The following is a 6,999-nucleotide window of genomic DNA, read 5'->3' as shown; positions in this document are numbered from 1 at the left end:
TAGGGCTCGCTTTAATGTTTGGAACGCATTTTCTTGTTTCTCTTCCTAGTTGTAAGTCACACCCTTTTGAGTCTGGGTGGTAAGTGGTTTAGCGATCCTTGAGAAGTTCTGTATGAACCTGCGATAGTAGCCAGCAAGGCCTAAGAATTGACGGATCTCCGTAGGCCTTCTAGGTGCTGACCAGTTCTCAATCGCCTTGATTTTGGAAGGGTCCACGTGAATTCCCTCTTTGCTGACCATGCGACCCAGGAATTCGACTCTCCGAATCCAAAATTCACACTTTGAGAACTCCGCATCAGTATTTTAAAAACCGGTTTGAACCGGTCGGTCGAACCTGTTGGACCGGGAACCGGGGAAGAGAACGGTTCAACTATCACCGGTTTTACACCAATTCCTGAACCGGATTGAACCGGCCGGTTTTTAGAAAAAAACCGGTTGAACCGGTCAAAATAAACCGGTTGAACCGGTTAAACTAAATAAAAATACATGGAAAAAAACCATTTTCAATAATAACATTTGGTGGACTTTTTCACATCTATTTAGATTTCTCTAAATAAAAACATATGGTAAATGTTACGATGTTTTTTGATACACTTGTATTCATCTAAAATTATATTTTGTTTAGGTATTATATTTTATTTTCTTTTTGACATATATGAATCGATGTAAAACTTATAGTTATGTGTTGTTTTAATGTATGTAGATTGATCTACAACTTATTTTTATGTGTATTTTTAATGTTTGAACTTGTAGACATCAAATTCATGATTTATGTATGTATGTATGTGTTAAAAAATAAGAAAAAAAAGATGAAAATTATAGAAACCAGTTGACCCGGCGGTCGAACCAGTTACACCGGGAACTGGTCGCCATACCGGTTCAACTAAAAAACCAGTTTTTAAAACAATGCTTCGCATAAAGCTTTTCTGCTCGTAGTGTTTCCAAGATCTGTCGTAAGTGCTGACTATGTTCCTCCTTACTGCATGAGTATATAAGTATGTCATCAATGAATACTATCACGAACTTATCTAAGTAAGGACGGCACACCCTGTTCATTAGATCCATAAACATTGTGGGTGCATTAGTTAATCCAAAGGGCATCACTACAAACTCGTAGTAACCATAACGAGTTCGGAAGGCTGTTTTGGGAACATCTTCCTCTTCGTAATTGGTGATACCCGGATCTTAAATCAATCTTTGAAAAGTAGCTTGCTCCTTGAAGTTGGTCGAACAAGTCGTCTATCCTTGGTAGAGGGTATCGGTTCTTAATGGTTAGTTTGTTTAGCTCGCAGTAGTCGATGCACATACGGAACGATCCATCCTTTTCTTCACAAAAAATACCAGTGCTCCCCAGGGTGATAAGCTCGGTCTGATGAATCCTTTGTTGAGTAGTTCGTTTAGTTGACTGGATAGTTCTTGCATCTCTGCTGCTGCTAGACGGTAAGGCGATTTGGCTACCGGGGTAGCTCCAGGAATTAAGTCGATTCTGAACTCGACTTGGCGTTCTGGTGGTACTCCAGGGAGATCTTCGAGAAAGATGTCGGGAAAATCATGGACTTCAGGAATGCGCTTTATGTCTTTCACTTCCTGATTCCCGTCTACCACGTGACTTAAGAACGCATGGTATTCCTTTCGTAAGTACTTCTGGGCTTGGATGCACGAGATGATCCGAAGGTTCGTGCCTGGTTTGTCACCATAGACGACTAGGGTTTCACTACTCGGTAGACTAAGGCGAACGGCTTTCTCATAACATAGAATGTCAGCACGATGGGGACTCAACCAATCCATGCTGATGATAACGTCGAAACTTTTTATTGAGACCGGCATAAGGTCGATTTGGAAAGAATAACTATCTAGACTGAGGGTGCATCCTATAAATATATCGCTAGTGCTCTCGGTCTTGCCTTTAGCCATTTCTATGATAAATGTTCTTTTAGTGTTTGTGGTTGTTGTATGAGTAAGTGTTTAAATTTATAGCTAACGAAACTCCTCTCTGCTCCACTATCAAATAGTATGCATGCATAAGAGTTATTGAGGAGAAACGTACCCGTGACCACCATGGGATTTGCCACAGCTTCTTCATGACCTATAGCCAAAACTCTCCCCACTCCACCAGTGTTCCCTGCTTTCGAGCAGTTCCTTTTGAAGTGCCTAATTTCGTCGCACCCGTAGCAGGCCTGGCTTTCTCCTATACCAGGGACCTGGGTGATTGGTTTTGTCGGTGCCTTACAGAAACGGGCAGTGTGCCCCTTCCTGTTGCAGTTAACACAGTGCATCTCCCGGAAGGGTTCGTGATGATGGAAATTGCACTTGCTGCACTTCGGCAGGTTTCCAGCATATTGCTTTGCTGGTGCAGGGGTAGCAGGGGTTGTTGCAGCATGAACAGCCACAATCTGTTGTTTCTTGGCTGGGTTCTGGGTACTTGACCCGATTATGAGCATGGTCCTTTTGGGTTGCCTTCACCATAGCAATATGTAAGATGAATTAAGGAGAGAAAGGTTTAATTATGATTTATTAATATATTATAAGAATAATATATTAAAGGAGAAATCATATAGTTTAATTAATATTAGTCAAGAATTAATTAAGAATTAATTTTGTGGCTAAAAGAGATTAATTAAATTAAGGGGACTGATATTGTAATTATAAGATAGTTACAAAGTTGGGCTTAGGATCCATTAGATGGCAATGGACGAATTCTATATGGAGGACCATAAAGAAATCGTCCAAGGGCCTTCTGGAATGGTCCATTGGACTGCTTAGGGCTTAAGCAGTCAGATTAGGGTTTCCTAGTTGCAAACCCTAATAGCCTACATGTATATATAGGACCCCTATGCCCCAAAAACGTGGCTAAGAGTTCCTATAGGGTTTCCAGCCGTTTTTGGTGCATCCTCTCTCCTCCCTCTTCATCCAAGTTGCTTAGTGGTGTTTGTGACTCCATTAGAGGTGCAGCATTTGAGGCACTAAGCTTTCTGAAGCCAATCAAAGCAAGGATTGATTGTTATTGCTATATAACAATCAAAGGTAATTACTAAACCCTTATTTCAGTTCTTATTTGATAGATCTAGGGTTTGTAAGTCTTGGATTCATTGCATGTACAATAGAGAAACCTAGATCCAAGCATTAGGGTTTGTATGAGCACATAGGATTGTTCTTATGCATAAAACCCATCAGTGGTATCAGAGCCTTGATTGGTTTCTGTTGTATGTGATGCAATTGTCGTTTTTCTGCTGAAAATCAATTTTTTGCCTCTGCCCGACTCAACTCGGCGAGTTGGCCCTACTTGGCGAGTTCCGGACTGACTCGGCGAGTCTGGGAGTCTGACAGAGTATATTTCGGGATTTACTTGCTGTTTTGCTGTAGGATTGATGCCAAAATCGTTTTTTGATAATAAAATCCGAATTTTATTGTATGTAAATGATTATCCTTACCAAAACAAAAAGATAATTTCAAATCTTTTGAATAATAGTTTCTTTGTATGATAAATATAGATTATTCAAATTATTTGGTAATTATCTTGTGACTAAAATTAGATTAGGTCAAATATAGATAATCACTAAATTAATTGTTTGATTTATATTATTTGTTATTTGATCCCTAGTAAGTTTGAATAGTTTCAAATTACTCCCTTTAGGTTTTATAGTTTAAATTTGAACTTAAAAGTTTTGTTTTTGAAATTTAAATAGTTAAACCCTAATGTTTTGAAAAGTTTCAAAACTTGCCCTCAAGTTTTCGAATTTAAAATTTTGATTAATAGTTTAATTATGTAATATTTAAATTCTAAAACTCTAGTATTTTGAAAAGTTCAAATTACACCCTCATAGTTTTGTTAAGTTAATTAAAAGTTTAATTAAAAGAGAAAGTTAATAAAACCACCTAGTATTTTAAAAGTGTAAAATACACCCTATACTATATATATGTAACATTAAAAGTCTAATATTATATATATGAGTAAAGATTCAGTCTTACCGTTAGTAGGCCTCATTCACAAAGCTGGTCTATAAGGGGTGTTTAAGGAAACTGCCTATAAAATGGCGATTGAATGGGTATCCACTCTTACCCACCGCACTCTTGACTAGTGGAGGGTCATTAGCCGAACGGGTAGGATAGGACGAAACCTTCCATTATAAGTATAATGAAGTACAAAGTAACTAAACGCTTTTACAAATTCCAAATCGTAGTTACTTTAGGGCAAAATGTGAATTTGTATGCTAATCCATGGAATTACACTTCGTACCCTTGTCAAACGTTAGTGGAGCGTGTGTGGCTAACCGGCACACTAATTTGGGATTGACATTGGTGGCGAAGGGTGGCTCGATGTTTATCATAGATCAATGGAGCGTGTGTGGCTAACCGGCACATTGATTAGGTGATAGTAGCAATTGGGTGCACCACGTGATTCGTATGGTTATTCACACCTTGTTTGTGATCCTCGGCATTCCAGTCACAAATAGAAGGGCATAATCGAGATTAAACATGCCATTGAAAAGTTCAATGAATCTCAAAAGATCTAGGAGTTTCAATTCATTTAAAACTTAAATTTCTTTTTCATTTTTCATGGTGGGAATTGGTAAATCGTCATTTACCTACCTTCAAATATTCTGCAACTAGATTACGGCATCCCTCTTCTAGGTTGTAGAATGTTGTGTTGGATCCTAGCCTTGATGTTTCATTTGGGTGTTACATCAAGGATTCTTATCAACTAACTTGAATTTTCTCCCGTTTTGTAGATGTCTAAATATTACAATGGTCTTCCCAAGTCCCTTGGAACAAGCTTTCCAAATGAAGATGACGTTCCACGATACGATCAAGGAAATGAGAGTCATGCTTCACTTCCTCCACCTCCTCCAATTATTCTCCCTAACCCACAAGTTCAAAGGCTTGAAAAGTTCAAGCTCACTCAAGCCCTTTTGGCAAGTAAACACGAAGATGGGAAACCTGTGTGTGCACACGTCTTAGAGATGAAGTCACACATTGATAGGTTAAGGATGATGGGTGTCGATATCTCAGAAATATTGGCTGTTGACTGGGTTCTTCAGTCACTTCCTGAATTATATAGTGAGTTCGTTAGAGAGTACTATATGATGGACCATGACGTGACCCTCATTGATTTGACCTATTTGCTTATAGCTGCTGAATCAGAAATGATTTGGCGTGCTGATCAAGCAAATTTGTCTGGCAAATCAAACTCCCAAACTTCAATGGACATTGAAAATGGTGACATTGGAAATCCGGAAAAGGTAAATTCTGAGAAAGTTCCTTGTGCCATTCCAAAAGAGTCCATCTGCTTCTACTGCCAAGAGAAGGGGCATTGGAGACGAAGCTGCCATGTTTACCTGAGAGATCTGAGAGATGGGAGAGTCAAGACGTATGGCTCTACTTCAGGTAAAATCTATTAACTAACTCTATAAGTTCCTATTCGTTGATTCTTAATACATGATGTGATAAGATTACATTTTGATGTTTTTGCAGGATCGAAGAAAAGAGAGGAAGCTTAAGGAAGAAGCGTGTTGAATCTGATCATGAAGAAATGGATTTCGATCGCATGGACTCGAGGATCAGATTTTTGAGCTGCTACTCTAGAGTTAGGATAGAATGATAAGAAATATGAAATAGCATAGTTTTTCAGTTGAATTGCATTGTAAGGACAAATTTTTCCGCAATAAAATAAATTTTGATTTTATCTTATTTATTTATCCTTGCAATGGTGTGTATGAAAAATTGATGTTTAACTGTTTCTATTATTAGCAATAATGGATTTGATTCTTAATTATGTTATTTGTGGAAATGTCGAGAATTTGCCAAATAAAGGAAGATTCTCATCGCCCAAGTTTCAATTGGACAGAAACTTGGAGTCATGCAACTTGGTTGCGTGATGAATGAGAAACTTCATATTTGGAAATTAGACTAATTCCTTGACAAAGTGTCAAGAGAAGGACTAGGAGATCGAGTACACTAGGTTGTGCATTGATCAAGTCCACCACAAGAGTGATAAAGATATTCGTCATGATTTACTAAAGTTTAGTAAATATGGTTATACTTATAATATTAAGTATAATTCTGAGTTGATTGAAAGAGTTTCAATCAATAGCAGAACGAATAAGAAGAATCAAGTAGGCAGAAAGATAAAAGTTTCTCTATTCTAAGAAGAAGGGAGAGTACCTTTTATTGTGTTTTATGATAAGTCTTAATAATTAAGAACCGTATCTCAATTGATCCTCCAAGTGAGTCTTAGTGCAATTGCATGTCTAAGAGGAGGAATCGAGAATTGTAGAAATGGTTAAATCAAGAAGTCAATCATACTTCGTTCCAATATCAAGTCTTAAGAGTCATACTCCAAGATTGTGACTTGAGTGACAAGTCTTTAGTAGGTTTATAACACTCAACAAATGTGGAATTGGAAAAAGTCTTCTTATTCCTACACATTTGAGATTGGTAAGTTGTGATGTCTTGGATAAGACAAAGACCAACTAGAACCAATTATGTGAAGTGATAGTCTTGATAAAAACTACACTAACTCTTAAATATTTGTTTTGTTAAGGAATGTTTCTTGACAAGAGAACCCTATATGTCAAGGAGTCAGTGGGTGTCTTAATGGTCTTGAAAAGTTTCAAGAACAGATCAAAAGTAAACGTAGTTAATCATCATTAGGGCACGACTTGAGATTTATAACCTATCGTGTTGACATTATTTGTTTCTGTGCCATTCCAATTAAGCTAAATATGTATGTGAGTTCTATGAGTTCTCATTTGAATGCATAAAGACAAAGCACCTTGATCAATGGAAAGTACATTGATATGTAAGGGTGAGTTGCTAAACCACTTGGAAGACATGGTGGGCACTCGTGTTACCATGAGGCAAGAAATCAAGATTGAACAAGTTCAGTCCATATGGTTTTGGATTTGTCGCAAACTTTCGTTTTGACAAATTCACATGGATAGGAACACATACATCATAAAATCTAAGTGTCATAAGGTTTTCCTCCTTCATGAAAATGAT

The sequence above is a fragment of the Lactuca virosa genome, chromosome 3 (genome assembly GCF_052849685.1).
Source record: "Lactuca virosa cultivar CGN04683 chromosome 3, Lactuca_virosa_CGN04683_v6, whole genome shotgun sequence".
Taxonomy (NCBI): domain Eukaryota; kingdom Viridiplantae; phylum Streptophyta; class Magnoliopsida; order Asterales; family Asteraceae; genus Lactuca; species Lactuca virosa.
Note: the sequence above shows the minus strand (reverse complement) of the source record.